The sequence below is a fragment of the Phoca vitulina genome, unplaced genomic scaffold (assembly GCF_004348235.1).
Source record: "Phoca vitulina isolate PV1807 unplaced genomic scaffold, GSC_HSeal_1.0 scaffold301, whole genome shotgun sequence".
In the NCBI taxonomy this organism is placed as follows: Eukaryota; Metazoa; Chordata; class Mammalia; order Carnivora; family Phocidae; genus Phoca; species Phoca vitulina.
In genome coordinates, this window is record NW_022589988.1 from 13,726 (window position 1) to 32,139 (window position 18,414).

At 39.4% G+C, this 18,414-nt stretch overlaps 1 pseudogene; it reads left to right on the forward strand.

The window, feature by feature from the left end:
- The first annotated feature begins 16,680 nt into the window (after positions 1-16,680).
- Positions 16,681-17,536, forward strand: LOC116629147 (annotated as a pseudogene).
- The last annotated feature ends 878 nt before the right edge of the window (positions 17,537-18,414 follow it).

Genomic DNA, 18,414 nt, shown 5'->3' on the forward strand with positions numbered 1-18,414 from the left:
GGGGCTGGAAGATCCATTTCCAAAAAGATTCAGTCACACAGCTGGAAAGTTGGTGCTGCCTCTTGGCAGGATTTTTTTCTGTTCCTTGCCATGTGGACTTCTCCAAAGGGCTCCTGAGTGTCCTCACAACATGGCGGCTGGCTTCCCTCAGATCAAATGATCCACAAAAGCAAGACACAAATCACAATGTCTTTTATGACCTAGCATCAGAAACCATTCATTGTCATTTCTTCCATATCCTATTGGTTCTACAAGTCAGCCCTCTTCAGTGAGGGAGGAGATGATAGAAGAGTGTAAATACTAGTAGATAGGGATCGCTGGTGGCCATCTTTGAGGCTGGTTACCACAGAAGATAAAATATAACTATTTAGGGACCCAGGGGGAAGTGTCCTGTCTGGATTCCTAACTTTCTCCTTAATTGTATTACCTTAGATCATTTGTAATTTCTTAGTCTCCGTTTCTTAATCTCTGAATAGATGATCTAGAATAGATGTTAGAATAGATGATCTCAAGTGTTGGGATCCTAGAGGCTCTTGAAATGATGGAAAGATCAGAGCCTTGGCAGTCTGAGGACGTCAGTTCAAATTGCAATCCTCTGTCCCTTGCTGGAAGATCTAAGGCAAGTCACTTGCAGCTCTGAAGAAGGGATTTCTGATCTCAAATGGGGACAGGTCTGAGGGTTAAAACAGATCATGGATGTGGAGGTGTCTTGTAAATCGAAGGTCCATGCATGTGTAAGGTGTTGTCTTATTTCCATCTACAAGGAAGTAGATGGAAGTAGAGTCAGCCAGGAGGCAGTTTCATTACCATGCAAAATAAAATCACCTGCTACTCTGTGGTGCATTATGAGCCCTCCAAACAGGCTCTTCTATCTGCCAGCCTAGGTTGTGAGCCTTTGAGTTATGCCAGCTGGTTACTATAATAGAAACTAAAAGCCATATTATTTCAAAAGTGTATTTTGCAATTTATAAATAGCTTTTACTGACATTATGTTATGTGGGTCTTGGTTTTTTATGCCAACATAAAATTACTTGTTTATGAAAGTACTTTTTAAGCTAGTAATGTTTAGAAATGTGAAGGTATACAATTCATGCTAATTATTATTTTTATGATTGATTATCATCCTCTCCCATGAAGTAGGTAAAGTAAGCTAGTTAGGTACTATCTTTATTTTCTATCACATGAGAAATTTGCATCTCAGAAAAGTTAAGTCGCTTATCTAAGATCACAGAGCTACTTAGGATGAATCTGTGGAGAGATGTCTTATGTCTACGATTATATTTTATTTTTAAGAATCCTGTTCTAAACTACTAAGATTAAAAAGACCATAAAAGGAATCATAACTATTATTATTAAATTCTATGAACACATGTTATATTTTTCATGCCAAGTGCTGGAGTCAAAAAGAGGAAGAGACTGGTTTTTGGTTCACTTGCTGGTGGACATGGTGGGTATAGTCAGGCTAGATGTACAGTAAGTCATTTCAAGGTAGTATGTGATATATCTCTTTGCAGAAGTTTATAAAAAGTATGTGCTTTGGGGGAAAAATTGGTGAACAAAAGAGTCTTCTGATTGAGGATATGAAAAAGGGGAGTGGTGCTTTGGGCTGGACTTTGAGGGCAGTAAGGGAGTTGCTACATAGATGAAGGTGAAAGGCATTGTGGCAGAGTGGGGAGCTTGGCAATAGGATGCTTGTTTCAGAAGTGAGGGAGAGGTGGGGGCTAGATTTGAATGGCTTTATAGGCATATCACAACTATTTTGGACTTGGTTCTATAAATGATGGAGAACCATTGGCACATTAAAATATTTTTTTTCATGATTATAAAAGTATATACAAGGCTTTTGAACAGGGTGATGATATGAAGAAGGTTATGAAAAATGTGTTTTAAAAAAGCACAAGAATGAAGGCAGTAAGCTCATAGCTGATGAAGTGGATCAGGCCAGAATGGAATGGAGTTTTGTCTTGACCTGTACTTGGGGATAAATGAATTTGTAGCCTTTGAGCAGTAATGTGTCATAGCTCAGGGGTCAAGAAACATTTTCCATAAAGGGCTAGATCGTAAATATCTTAGGCTTTTCTGGCCATATGGTCTCTGTGGCAAATCCTTGACTCTGTAACTGTAGTGGGAAAGCAACCACAGACAATATGTAAATGATTGCATATGGCTGTGTTCCAATAAAACTTTATTTATGGATGCTGAATTTGAATTTTATATAGTTTTCACATAATTTCATAGAATTTTCACATGTCATGAAATATTATTCTTCTTTTGAATTTTTTCAACCATGTAAAAATGTGGAAGTCATTCTTGGTTCATGGGCCTTCCAAAAACAAGTGATGGGACACATTTCACCTACGGGCCATAGTCTGCCCACCCTGGAGTAGCTTCTTGAAATTCCATCGCCATATTTACCTGTGCGGTCTTGGAAAATGCATGCACACCGGTCATAGTAAATACAAACTTCACAGAGCAGCCTTCTGTTTTGTAATAGTCTTCTCCAGGTCACATTTGGAGTTGAAACACACTCATACATAGTAGAACTGAAGCATGAGCAAGGGGAACATGCATGTCTATTCAGACCATCTTCCCCACAGGCTGCTGAGATTCTGTGGGCAGGTGGGGGCACTCCTTGAATTCCTGACTCGGACTTTATTCATGTGCCTCTGCACTGGCCATCCCAGGCTGGAGGGGCTTGTGGCTGCAGTCAGGCCGATGGGTGACGTAGCTTGGCTCAGAAGACATAAAAAAGTACATGTCATTTTAGGTGGTGATGGGAGAGCTGAGTGAAGGGGAGATATGTGAATCTGGCACATTAGGTCGAGCAACTTAAGGTTTAATCTTGTTTGGGGGAAATGTCTATTCAAGTCCTCTGTCCCATTTTTAAATCAGATTATTTGTTTTTATGCTATTGCAGGTGGTCCTTATGTATTTGGGATAGTAATTCTTTCTTGTGGTTTGAAAATATTTTCTCTCATTCTGCAGTTTGCCTTTTGACTCTGTTGATTGCTTCCTTTGCTGTGCAGAAGCTGTTTAGTTTGAGGGAGTCCCACTTGTCTAATTTGGGATTAATTTCATGTACATTAGGTGTCAAATCCAAAAAACCATTGTCAAGCCAAATGTCATGGAGCTTTTCCTCTATGTGTTCCTGTGGGAGTTTTACAGTCTCAGATCTTATGTTTAAATCCTTGATCGAATATATTTTTGTCCATTAATGTTAATAAGTATTCACAGAAATGTACAGAGTAATTGCATTATCTCATTGACGATACTCATAATCATGTTTCATACATGAGAAGAAGCAAAGCCAAAAGGGATACAGTGTTCTGTTTAGAATCACTGAACTAATAGATGGCAGAAGTTGGACTCACCCCCAGATCATCTGACTATGAATTCTTTTATCATTCACCCACCACCCCTAGTCTTTTAATATTTGGTACATTTTTTAAAAAGATTTATTTATTTATTTGAGAGAGAGAGAAAGAGAGAGAGAGTGAGGAGAGCGCATGAGCGGGAGGGGCAGAGAGAGAGAGAGGGAGAGAGAATCTTAAGCAGATTCCCTGCTGAGCATGGAGCCTGACTCCAGGCTCAATCTCACAAACCTAAGATCATGACCTGAGCTGAAACCAAGAGGTGGACACTTAACCGACTGCACCACTGAGGTGCCCCATTATTTGGTATGTTTTGAATGGGGTTGAGGGATGCATGAGGAGAGAAGGGAGGCTGAATGGAGCACCCAAGGGTCTGCCTTCTTCCGAACAAAACATGGCAGGGATGTATTCAGTCTTCTAAGGAGAGAGATCAGCTTTCTTGGTCTATTTTTACTCCCTCACTGCCCCTGCCCTCCTCCCCACCCTTGTCTCTCTTCCCCATCCCTCTTGTTACCTACTACCAGCAGGTGCAAGCAATTATTACTATGTCCAGGCTAAGAGACATATAAGTGAATGATATCTTAGCAGATACGATTTTAAAACACAACAACCCAAGTATTTGAACTTCAGTAATGTGTAGCCAATGCAGATTCTGTTTTTCATCAGTTATATTTTTGGCAAAAAGGGAAGGACAGAACTAAGGGGACTATTTTTTTTTTCTTCAGCGTGTTATAAGTACCCCCCTGCTCTGCCTTTATTTAGCATGGTGAAACAAGAAACTAGGAGCAAACATGAACATTCTCCAGTTTCATTCCTTCTCTTATCCAAATCAGGTATGTCACTTCAAGGTCCGTCAGAGAGCATTTACATGTATGATCCTCTTCCAGGCTTTGTGACAGGATAGAAAGCTTTCTGAATGAATGATCTGTGTCCCCACTTTAAGTTGGCTAGACTAATGGTATCCTAGAAGCCAAAGCTGCTGGTTATATTTTCTCAGATTGTGCAGAATTGAGTGATTTCCTCCCTACCTTCTTCTTTTTGTCTTCAGTCACATCTGATACATACAGTCTAATTACACACCTTTCATCCTCCTTATGCAACATAGAGCATGGGCCCCACTGCTTTCCCATGAGAGTGTCTCAGTGGGAGCTGTCCTGTGTGCTGTCTGTTGCTACTCCCCACCCAATTTCAGATGGGGGTCAGCGCCTCTTCACATCTCTAGGCTCATCCCAAAGCATTTATAAGTAGTCTATGATGTAGGAAAGAATGTTAGGGTTCGAAGTCAACGGCCAAGAAAGAATTCTTGAGACGTCTTTGGTGCAAAATGGTGGTTTTATTAAAGCACGGGGACAGGACCCGTGGGCAGAAAGAGCTATACTGAGGTCATGAGGAGTGGCCCATTATATACTTTCAAGTTGGGAGGGGGTTAGGGATAGTGTAAGTCTCTAAGGAATTTTGGAAGCAAGATTTCTAGGACCTTGAAGGGGCTAACTATTGTTGGGAAAATGTCATTTATTACTGTCTAATAAAAGCTCAGTCATGAGATCCTTCAGATGTATATTGGTGGGCCATATGCTTGGAGGATGATTGCCAACATGTATCTTAGGGCGTTTAGAGATGAAGGATATTTCTAAAGGAATTTTTATATGTTAAGTAGGCTTACAGGATCCCAGGGGTGGGGTGGGGCTAGGATTGCCTTTTGCTCTTAGCAAAGTGTTAACATCAAGGCAGTTGAGTCCCTAGAGGAGTGTCACTCGGCCTATTTCAAGGACTTGTCAATGGGCTGTAGGTAGTAAGGAAATTTAATTTTTTTTTTTTTTTTTTGCCTTTGTTTCCCACATCAGTCTAGATCTTCATGATGATTCTAAAGATAGAAAGAAGAGGGAGGTACATTGTGCACTCTGGAGCAGATTTCTCGAATCCCTGTGGACATACTCTCTTTTTCTAGCACTTCTCTCTTGTTACCCCCCTCTTCCCCCACCCCTTTTCTCCGATGCTACCCTCCATATCTCTATTCCTTGGTCCTTCCTTCTTCTGAATCATCTTCTGGGTCTTTTAATCTCTTAACCCTGTGTGATGAGCCATTTGGCTCCACCCTGCTTCTACTTTCAAGATCCTCCAGATACCAGGACCCATCTCCTTAGAGAGTTATGTTGTATTTCCTATCGATTTCCTATCTTTGTTTTATCATTTACAAGCTGTGTGAGATTATGCAAAATACTTTACACCTTGGAACCAGTTTCCTTTCTATAGAATGAAACTAACATCTGTTCTGTTATCTGGAGGATCATCAAAATATAAAATCATCATGACAGATATGTGTGGGGCACCGACCATGTCCCAGGCACCATGCTGAATGCTTTAGGCATGTGGTTCCACTTACCTTATTATGTTGGAACTAGTATCACCCCCATTTCACAGACTATTAAATTGAGTATCTGAGCTGCTAAGTAACTTGCCCAAGGTTTTCTATCTTGTAAGAAGCAGAGCCAAGATCAAAATTTGAGACATGAACTTCAGTACACAAAAGGTGCTATTTCAGAGACTCTATGGTGGTACCTGGCCCAGGTAAGGTCTCATACTTATTTGCTTACCGAGTCAGGGAACTAGGTGACATGCTTTTCTGGTAGGATGATGGGAGGTATTGTGTGAATTTCAAAAAAAAAAATCAGGATAATGTGAAATTACTCACTTTATTAGCTTTATTGGTATTTGACTCTACTATGCATGAAGCCATGTCCTGCAGAGGCATGTCAGTCTAGTATAGTGGCTGTGGAAAGAGACAAGGACTTAGGAAATTAAACTTTCTAAGCCTCCCCTTTTCATCTGTACTTTTTATAATTCTGATTTATAAAAGCACCCTTATTATAGGTTGCTGTAAAGGTTCACTGAGACCATGCATGCAAAATGTTTAACATATCACTTGGCATATACTAATCATTCAACTCATCTTGTCTGTTAATGACAACCACAATAATAATGAACTAATAATGAATTGCTAAAATACCAGCATGAAAGTTCAAATGAGTTTTGATTTTGTACTGCTCTTATGTCTAGTGGTTGCATGATTTTTATGGTCTCTGTTGAGTGGTTTGACATTGGCAGGGGACGCAGGGATGTTTTGAATGGGAAGCCAGAAGACTTGTATTTATTTTTCTTTTAAATTTAATTTAATTTTATTATGTTATGTTAGTCACCATACATTACATCATTAGTTTTTGATGTAGTGATCCATGATTCATTGTTTTCATATAACACCCAGTGCTCCATGCAGTACGTGCCCTCCTTAATACCCATCACTGGGCTAACCCACCCCCCACCCCCTCCCCTCTAAAACTGTCAGTTTGTTTCTCAGAGTCCATAGTCTCTCATGGTTCATCTCCCCCTCCCATGGTCAAATAATCTTTGACAAAGCAGGAAAAAATATGCAATGGAAAAAAGACAGTCTCTTCAATAAATGGTGCTGGGAAAATTGGACAGCTATATACAGAAGAATGAAACTCGACCATTCTCTAACACCATACACAAAGATAAACTCAAAATGGATGAAAGACCTCAATGTGAGACAGGAATCCTTCAAAATCCTAGAAGACTTGTATTTAAATTACTTCTATGACTTCCATGTTTTATGAGCTTGAGCAAGTTACTTTTCTAAGTTAATCTCATTTGTAAAAGTAACAATGAAAACACCTGCCCTTCCTCCCTACCCCCTACAGTGTGAGGTTCTGTTGATATAGCGTTTGCAGTGGGTCTTTATGAACTCTAAAGCGCTTTGTCCATGTTGGTTTTTTTTTTTCCTCCGTTCCATTTGAGAGCAGTGCTTTTCAGTTCCCCTTAAATGACCCAGTGCTATGTCTTTGGTTAATAAACACGTGTGTGCATGAGCATTTGGCTAATAACGGGAATTGTTTGCCATCCATGTTTTCCCTTGAACAGCAAAGTGAGCCATTGTGAGCTAAACTGCAGCAGTGACATTTACAATGATAAGTTTATAAGAACAATTGCTCCCTTGCCTGTTTTGCTAGTATGGCATAATAGAGACTATTTAAGATGATTTGATCAGTAAACTGACAGTTTGAAGGAATGGTCAGAAAGGAGAGTGAAAAGAAATGTCTGAGATCCTGAATTTGCAGCCAGATTAAAAGTAGCCTGTGAGAATATCTACCATTTATTTTGGGGTGTGCCGTACACTAGTCACTTTCTAGGAACCTTCTCTAGTGCTTCTGAGAGCTGCGTGATTTACGTATGCAATATTGTGATATAAGAAATCTATTTTTGGTCATTCAAATGATCAAAATATATTCCTTGTGTATCTGGTCCTCCTCCAGGGTTTCTGGCTTATAGCTCCTAAAACTCTTGAAGTTCCCCATAATAAGGGCTCTATAAGTGTCTTTTGTTATTTTAATGAGGTGACTTTTGGAAAGCTCTTAGGTAACCAAAGCATGGGGGACTGACTGGTTGCCAGGAGAACCAAGTCTGTGATTGCAAGGGCTGGAACTTTCAGTTCTACCCCTAGACTGCAGGGAGAGGGGCTGGATGTTGAATCAGCCAATGGCCAATGACTTATTAGCCAATCATGACTATATATGAAGCCTCCATAAAGGCCCAAAGGGACCAGCTTAGGAGAGCTCCCAGGTTGGTGAACACGTGGGGGCTGGTGAGAATGGTGTCCTGGAGAGGGCATGGAAACTCTGCATGCTTTCCTCATACCTCACATGATGCATCTCTTCACATGCCTGTTGCTTCATATCCTTGACCATATCTTTACATAAACGGTAAACCTAAGTAAGTGGTATTTCTCTGAGTTCTGTGAACCACTCTAGCACATTCACTGAACCTGAGGAGGAGGTTGTTGGGACCTCTAGTCTGTAGCCAGTAGGTCAGAAGCACAGGTAAGCCTGGGGCTTGCAACTGGCATCTGAAGTGGGGATGGGGGCATTCACCCTTGACCCTGCAGAGTCAGATGCTATCCCAGGGTAGATGGTATAAGAATTGAGATGAATCCTTGGATTCCCTTCTGGTGTCCTAGAATTGCTTGGTGTTGTGTGTGTGGGGACTCACCCCCCCTCCTCCCCACCACCATGTTGGATTGGGTAAGAACACCTAAAAGAAGATATTACTATCCTTATTTTGTAGATGAGGAGACTGAGGTTCAGAGGTATAGGTCACAAGTTGGGTCCCCCTTGAATTCTGTCTTTCAGAGTATGGAACTACCACCTATCTAGTTTTACACACCAAAGTACTCTTAGTCAGCTTTGATGTACCCCTTTCTCTCACTGCTCAGATCCAATTTATCATGAAGGCTTAAATGATTTTAGTTCCTAAATATCCCCTAGATTCTGTTCACTCTTTCTGTCACTAGCTCTTGGATGAATCACGGCTCTGTCCTCCTACCCCTGTCCCGGTGTCCATGCTGTCCTCCGGTCTGTTTGTGCTTGGGTCTGATCATGTCCTACATCCCTCATGCCCCTCAGAATGAGGGCAAACCTCCTAACCATGGCCTCAGGTACCTCTTCATTTCTCAGACCTCTCTACATGCCTCTCCTCTTTGCTCTATGTTGTGCACATTCCATCTCCCAGACTGGACATGCCCATCTCAGCACTGCGCCTTGCCAGGGATGCTGGCTCTTCCTCACTTCACTGCCCACTTACCCTTCTGATGCCCGCTCCAGCGGCCCTTCCTAAGGGAAGTCTTCTCTGACCTTTGTAACAAGGACAAAACTTCCTGGTGGATGCCCTTGCTGTTCCAGGGACCTTCCTTCTCAGCACTTGTAATAGTTGCATTAACTTGGGTAACAGGTGTGTTGGTTTCTGGCGGTGCCTCTAAAGTGTAAAGTCGGGAAGGCAGGGACGGTATCTGAGTTCTTAGAGCCTAGTGTGCTCAGCGAGATACTGTTGAGTTTATGAGTGACTTGGGCAAGGCACTGCAGCTAGGAAGTTGTAGATTTGGGATTTAAACTCTATTTCTTTCTGACTCTAAAGACTTTGCTCTTAATACCATTCACTTTCGGGCAGTCCTGTTCTAGCAGGAGGACTGATAAGTGTACTTTATAGTAAGATCAAACATATTTTGGATCCATCAGATAAAGTTTGATAAAAATGGATTATTAAGAACAGATTTGATAAGCAGAGCTGCCTACCCAAGGTTTGAGGATTTTGCATCAAAGAGAGATGTAATGAAAATGGATCAACCTGGGCTGATTGGAGGGGGTGGGGCTGGAGGGTGAAGGAGAGTGGCTCCCTCTATACTCCCCTTGACCCTTGCCTCTTCTTCATTCTGGCTGGAACTCCCCACCCCGAGTAGACTAAGATAATGAGTTACCTCTGTCGGACTGTGTGTGTTGGCTTATGTATGAGTGAAGCAATGTCTTTGAACCAACGAAGTTGTGCAATTGAAGAATTTGTAGAAAATTGCCAGAGTGCATTGGTGCTTTGTCCTAAGCACCCTTCCCTGAGGCCACATTATCTTGAACTTGCTTCTATTTACCATCGGCACTGCAGGCTATGGGATAGAGGGGAGGGAGCAAGAGGCCAGTACTTAGCTCCTAGTTTCAATTCTGCTACACATGAGCCGACTGAGTTTGATCAACCTCCTTAACCCGTCTGGGCCTCAGTTTCCTTGTCTGAGAAATCAGAGTGCATAAGCAGGCCTGAGTTCCTTTCAAATTGGACACTCCATTACCTCTCTTCCCACTGTTGAAATACTTACGGAATCCATTGTTCTCTTATTCTCTCTGGTGGACGTTATGACTTCTATATTACAAAGGTGACATCTCCAACCTAAATGACCCCTCAAGGAAATTAAATCTTTAATCATTTCCACCTGGTAAGTGCAAAGGCTGAAGGAAAGAGCTAGCCATCAATAGCTCTGTGGATGGCAAATTAATTCAGTGGGATAGGATCCGTGCAAACACGTGCTCATACAGCCATAATTTGCCTTTCATTTTCCTTTGCAACTCAGAAGAAAGTGAATAATTTCCAATGAGCCTCTCATTTGAACATATTGAAAAAACATGTCATTAGCAAAAGGAGCATTTAGTTGCTCGATTACCATATTTCTTCAAGTATGTGGACCAGTTATTTTTCAGTTGGGGGTAACTAGCTGAGCAGAAAGATGCAAAATCTTGAGGCACCCAAATCCTTGTATATCTTATATGGGTGTCAAGATAGCAGAGCGGGAAGGGGAGAGAGGATGAGGCCATTCTACAACAAGGGAAAGGGTCAGCTGCATTTCCTGGGGTTAATCAGAAGTCTCTAAAGGAATGGAAATAAAGCTGTTGATGGAAATGTGTCTGTAGGGTCTCATTGACCCAAGAAAAGTGCAAAATAGAAAAGGCTAAACCTGATGTAAATTTAAAAATTCAGTATTTCATTTGCTTCTCTGCATCTGATGCCTTCTTCCTACCATGTTCACTTTTTCTTTCTTCTTATCTGTGGCCACACTGGCTTATCAGCTCTAAAGGGGGTGACCTTGCGAGATGCTTAAATTCTCTATATTTTCCATTTGTACACTTTGGGGCAATAATCCTGGATTTTCACACCTTGAGTCATTGCTGTTCGGATCCCCTAAGATAATTGGTTACACATGTGCTTTAGAAAACGCATCACCTAACACACACGGTGGACAACTTCTGATGAGCGAGGGCAGCTGCTTCCTGGGGTTTGGCTGTCACTAACAGGATGGGCTGGAGAGCAGTGTCAGAGGAGGGATGGTAGAATTTTCCTAGATTCTTTTTTTTCCTCCAGAATGAAACCATCGCTCTTCTTTTTGAAGCTACCTCTCTGTACAGGCATATGAAAATCCTAATGTGGTCAGAGTTTTGCACTGATTCTAGAGCAGAGCTTCAAGATTGCTGGGGCAGTGCGGTCATTTTCTATTACAGATCTTAGTCAACAGGCTGGTCATGGCCCCTCCTAACGTGCAAGAATCTTGTTGATGGTGGGAGTTGGAAGGCTGGGATCACGTCTTCTTTCCCTTCAGTCTGGGCAGTCCCAGGAGGACAATGTGAAGCATTTAATTGGAATATATATCAGTGGTAATAAGGAATCTATCTCTTAAAGCCTTCCTAGGAGAGTTCCTGACGATTTATAAAAGACATAGCATTGATTAAATGACTCATGCTTCCTTCTCCATGGAGACAACTCAGGTCACTGGGACACTTAGGACCTTATATTCCCCCTTTGCCATAACCCCCACTCATAGAATTTATTTAGGGAATAGCTCTTGCTATTTAACTCAATATTTTGATTAGCAGAGCTAGCATTCACGGAATATCAATATAAATTGCACTATTATACCAGACTTCATTTAAAAATTATCTGGCTCTAATTTAATTCTTCTTTAAGAACAGATTTTTTTTTTTTTAATAACTAGTTTATCATTAGGACCATGAACATTTTACAAGGTTGGAAAAAATTATTTGAGTTTCTTTTCATTTAAAACCTCTAGCCATGAGGCACCTGGTGGCTTAGTCGTCTGGGTATTCAACTCTTGATTTTGGCTCAGGTCATGATCTCAGGTCATGAGATCGAGCCCTGTGTAGGACTCTGTGCTCAGAGTGGAGTCTGCTTGAGATTCTCTCTCTCCCTCTGTCCCTCCCCCGACTTGCTCTCTCTCAAATAAATAAATAAATCTTAAAAAAATAAAACTTCTAGCCTTTTAAGTAAGCCAACTTTCACAAATACTGTACTTTCCCACTATAGAAAAATTGGTATTCAGAGAGAAGTATGAGCAAAAAGCCACCCATCACCTGGACTCCAAGGATTAACAACTGTTAACCTTAGTCTACTTCTGGCTGTTTTTGCTGCATCTGTATTTCATAGAGTTTCATCATATGTCACGGAAAATTGTATATATTAACTTTAAAATAACCCATTTTTATTGTTATAAATGAAATACATGTTTCAGGGGTGCCTGGGTGGCTCAGTCGTTAAGCGTCTGCCTTCGGCTCAGGTCCTGATCCCAGGGTCCTGGGATCGAGCCCCACATCAGGCTCTCTGCTCAGCGGGAAGCCTGCTTCTCCCTCTCCCACTCCCCCTGCTTATGTTCCCTCTCTCGCTGTGTCTCTCTCTGTCAAATAAATAAATAAAATCTTTTTTTAAAAAAAGAAAGAAATACATGTTTCATATGTACAAATAAGACACATAGAAAAATATAAAAAGGAAAATTAAGGTCACTTAGACTCTTATGATTTAGAGATAGTCACCATTAAAATTTTGGTTTATTTTCTCAGAATATTCTTTCCTATATATTTCATCTTTTTTCTTCCTATTAAATTCTTCAAAAATACAGAAAAGAGAGACTAATGTAACTGACACCCATGTATCCATCATCAAAGTCTCAAAAATATGGATATTTTTCTACATATATTTCAGATTATTTTATTTTTCTTTTGTTCTGTTATCCAGTGTTCCTCCCCCACCGTTTTTAGCAAAATGAAACATCACAGATACAGCTGATGCTATCTGTGCTCATTTTTATCTTTCCAAGATTTATCCATATGGAAATGAGTAGCTCTAGTCTATTAATTTCCCTGCTGACTAATATTCTACCATATGGACATAGCACACCGTAAGTACTCCAGTACTGCCATCGGTACTCCTGTGTAGGTCTCTTAAAAAGAATCTCTTATGTATGTGGCATTGCTAATGTGTGGGGCAGGCCTGTCTCCAACTTTACCAGACATCAACAAATTGTTTAAAGTGGTTGTGATAATTTGTATTCCTGTAAGTGACATTGGACAGATCATTTTGATTTTGGCTTCACTTGGTAGTATTGTTAGGCTTTGAAGTTTTTGCTAATCTTAAGAGTATAAAATGGCTTCTTTCATTGTATGTTACCTATACCTTCTTATTGATGACACAAGTAAACTTTATTTCTAAGTCACAACAGGTATGGATTTGCTTTTTGATTCAACTCATTTATTGAGCACTATGTCAAGTGCAAGGCTTCCTGAGGTTGCTATGTAGGGCTGTTGCCAAATCTGGCTTCTCGGATCCACCTTCTCCAGCCCGATGCCACCAGCATCAGTATTACTGTCTTCCGGTTTTAGAGTTCTCCTTCTTCAGGGTCTGGGAAGCTTCTGGCTACAGAAATGAGCTGCAGTAATAGGAAGGATTCTATTAAAGCAACTCTGTTGTCTTTTTACCGACTACTAATCATGCCGACCATAAGCATATTTATAAAAATTACACGGGTTATACATGACACCATGCAATACCAGAATATATTAAAAGTACAAATCCTCTTCCCTTCTCCTCCCCTTTACTGAATAATTAACCACTTGTAGATAGCCTTGCTTTTTCCTTCATATTGTGTTTATGTACAAACATGATGATGAATATTCTTGAACATGTCTCTTGGGTTCATGTAATTTTGTAACTTAATGTTATCTGTCAACATCTGGGCAGTATTCTATAATATGGAATAATAATATAATAACTAACCTAATTCTTCTAATGATGGGCATTTAGGCTGCTTTCATTTTTCCATTATTGTAAACAACTTTGTGGAAAATATTACTGTAAATGTCTTTGGACATCAGTGTAAGAATTGCCTCAGGAGAAATTTCTAGAAGTCCTATTTACATGCCAATTTTTTAACTTCCTGATGAATTGATGACTTCTAAGTCAGTTTTGGACAAAGTACCTAGATTCTATGAGCTTTATGTTTTGTGTAAAATGGGAGAAGTAATAGTAACTACCTAATAGGGTAGTTTTGAGGATTGAATGAGATAACGTGTATAAAGTCCATACACAGAGCTTGGATCATAATAGGGGTTTAATTAATGTCAGGTTTTTTACCTCTTTCTCAGCTGGCAAAAGGGAAATGTGAAAAACAGGGAAATGAAATACATTTCCACTCATATCAGACTTTGGTCTAGAGCTGGCACTGTTCTCAAATATCTCTAACAGGTTCCCATGGAAAGAAAAATTTATTTTCCATCCAGAATATAGCAGGACACATAACAGAAGGAAAACCCTTCGATCCTCTGTGTGGAAAGCTATCATGTTGACTATATTTCTCAAAAGGTAAAGTGAGGCATAAAGGCAGCTCTCAATCATTCTTGCTTTCTCACTATCAGCTTCCACTGTTTCTATTTTCTCACCTGGGAATAACTGTAGTGATTGTAACAATTATAAAAAATAATAATAACAATATACAAAATTTCTTGAATGCACTGGATCTAGAAAGTCAGAAATGGTTTATTTCTTCCCTTCACCCTCCAGAGTTGCTCTGGGATTCATTCTTACCCATCCATTGGAACAAATCTTTGGCATCCCATATTTTTTCTGAACAGTTGTAGGGTATAAGAAATCCTGTCCCGGGGCACCTGGGTGGCTCAGTCGTTAAGTGTCTGCCTTGGGCTCAGGTCATGATCCCAGCGTCCTGGGATCGAGCCCCACATTGGGCTCCCTGCTCGGGGGGGAAGCCCGCTTCTCCCTCTCCCACTCCCCCTGCCTGTGTTCCCTCTCTCACTGTCTTTCTCTCTGTCAAATAAATAAAATAAAATCTTAAAAAAAATTAAAAAAAAAAAAGAAATCCTGTCCCATTTAATGGCAAAATTTAAAAATCTCATCCAATTTAAAACTTATCCTCCCTTACATATTTTAATGCATAGAATAATCAATGGGAAATGATGAAAAGAGACATATCTAAAATTCAATGGATAATTTAAAATGGGATCATAAAAAATATTTAAATATTCCAAAAGAAGTCAGAGAAAAAAGGAACAGGGGAAAAAGCTGGGAGGACAAACAGAAAACAAACAAAATAACAACAACAAAAAACCCCCACAAAAAACAAAAAACAAAAAAACAAAATGATGGACCTAAATCTAATCACATCATTCAATCACCAGGAAGTCAATATTTAATAACGTTAAATGTTAATGAACTACGCATGCCAATTAATATGTCAAGATTGCCAGAATTGATTTAAAAAACCCCAAAACCCAATTCTATGCTGTCTATAAGAGATTCACTTTAAATATAACAGGTTCCTAAAATATAGATAGGTTTAAACAAATATGTTGTAAAAATATACTCTGAAAACAAAGTGATAGAAGTCTGGAGTAGCTATATTAATATGAAATAAATAGTGCTACAAGTCATAAAGAAAAAGAAGGTTCTTTCATGATAATAAAAGAGTCTATTCATCAGGAAGACACAGACATTAAAAAAAAGTAAGTACCTTGGGATGAGCACTGGGTGTTATACGTAAGTGATGAATCACCAAATTCTACACCTGAAACCAATTTTACCATATATGTTAACTAACTAGAATTTAAATAAAAAACTTGAAAAAAGGTAAAAAGAAAATAAGTACCTACTAACAGAGCCTCAATCTACATGAAGCAAAATAGGCAGTAATAGACAATCCACAATTTTTATTGGTGATTTTAATACTTACCTCTGAAACAATCAATAGATCAACTAGACAAAACTTAGTAAAGACACAGTTGATCAGAACAACACTATCAACCAATTTGAACTAACTTATAGAAGACTATACCCATCAACCACAGAATACACATATTTTTTCAAGTGCATATGGTATTCACCAGCATAGATCACAGTCTGGGTCATAAAAAAAGATTCAGTAGTTTAAATCAAATTGAAACCATACACAGTATGTTCCCTGACCACAATAAAATTAAAATAGAAATCAACAATAAGATATCTAGGAAAGTCTCAACTGTTTGGAGATGAAATATAATCCATGGGTCAAAGAAAAAAAAAATCACAGGAGAAAATAGAAAACATTATAATCTGAATGCTAATAAAAAAATACAACATACCAACATTTGTAGAATACAACTGTAGTAGTGCTTAGAGGGAAACTTATAGTGATATATGCTTATATTAGAAAAAGGGGAAGGTCTAAAATCAATGGCCTGAAGAAGACAGGGGGAACAAAAAAGGCAAAGAAAACCCAAAGGAAGTAGTATGAAGGAAATTATAAAAATAAAAGTGCAGAGGTCGGACGAATGAAAACAGAAAAGAAAGAAAATTAACAAAGCAAAAGTTGGCTCTTTGAAAAGATTGAAATTACTAAACCATTAGCTACTCTGATCATGCAAAAAAGGGGAGATAACACTAATTCTCCATATCAGAAGTGAAAGAGGAGTTATCACTACAGATCCTATGGACATGAGGAGGGTAAGACAGTATTCTGAACAAGTTTAAATGATGAGGCCCCACCTTTCCACTCTGGTTGCTGCTCATTTCCCTGCCTGCCACCAATCCTCGAGGATCATCCATCCTTTGGTGCAGACAAAAAAGGAAGTAGCAGTTGGTCAGGAGAGGCATGGCATTGAAACAGATTTCCAGCAACAAGTGCTTTGGAGGATTGTAGAAAGTTTTTGAACATGACAGTGTCAAACGGAACTGCAAAATGAAATTTGCTACCTACTTACCACCAGAGGTAGAAACTGGAAAATGTCCTTCACTGCACGGTTGTCTGGTTTAACTTGCACTGAACAAAATTTTATATCAAAGTATGGTTATCATCAAGTGGCCTCTGAACATGGCCTTGTCGTCATTGCTGCAGATGCTAGCCCTCGTGGCTGCAATATTAAAGGAGAAGATGAGAGCTGGAACTTTGACACCAGTGCCAGGTTTTAAGTGGATGCCACTGAAGATCCTTGGAAAACTAACTACAGAATGTACTCTTATGTAACTGCGGAATTTCCCCAACTCATAAATGCCAATTCTGCAACAGACCCCCCAAAGGAGGTCTATTTTTGGCCACTCTAGGGGAGGCCACGGAACTCTGATTTGTGCTTTGAAGAATCCTGGAAAGTCCAAAATCTGTGTCAGTATTTGCTCCAATTTGCAACCCAGTGCTCTGTTCTTGGGGCAAAAAAAAAAAAAGGTTTTAGTGGATATTTGGGAACAGATCAAAGTAAATGGAAGGCTGATGATGCTACCCAACTTGTGAAGTCCTATCCAGGGGCTCAGCTGGACATACTAATTAATTAAGGAAAAGATGACCAGTTGCCTACAGATGGACAATTACCTGATAACTTCATATAGCTGCCGGTACAGAAAAGAAAGTCCCTATTGTTTTTGGATTATAAGAGGGTTATGATCATAGCTACTACTTCATTGCAGCCTTTATTACTGAGCACATCAGACATCATGCAAAATACCTGAATGCGTGAAAAACTTCAGATAAGAGAATTTCTTCAGGATTATAAAATTGTAATAAATAGAACTGCAGGGTGAAAGGATTTCAAGACATTGGATTTCATAGTGCTAAAATGCATCATTCCATAGTTGCATCACTTTCTGAATAAATATATAAAACCTGAAAAAAGAGAGACTATTATGAACAACTTTAAGGTGACAGATTCAACAGCGTGGATGAAATGAACACATTTTTTGAAAAATACACCTTATAACTACTGACACAGAATCTAGCAGGAAAATTGGTAAAAACTTCTGCTAATCAAAAGATACATTAAGACAATGAATATGCAAGCCACAGACTGGGAGGAAATATTTATAAATCCATTTTCTGACAGAGCACTTGGTTTGAGGGTATGTGAAGATTTTTTATAACCTGACAATAAAGAGATAAAACAACAATGGCAACAACAACAAAAACCACCCTCTAGAAGAAGAAAAGATTTCAGGAAACACTTTGCAAGGATGATACACAAATGGGAAAAAGTGCTCAACATCATTATTCATCAAGGAAATACAAATTAAACCTCAATGAGATACCACTACACACCCACCAAATGGTTGTTTGGAAAGATTAAACAATAATGTTGGCAAGAATGTGGAGCAACTGAAATTCTCCCATATTGCTGGTGGGAATATAAAGTACAATCACTTTAGAAAGTTTCTGGAATTTCCTTATAAAAGTAAACATACACTTACCCTATAAATCCAGTCACTTCACTGTTAGGTATTTACTCAATGAAAATGTATATTAAAAAAAAACAAGACTTGTAGAAGAACATAATAGCTTTATTCATAAAGCCAAAAACTGGACACAGTCCTCATGTCCATAAACATGAGAATGCATAAGCAA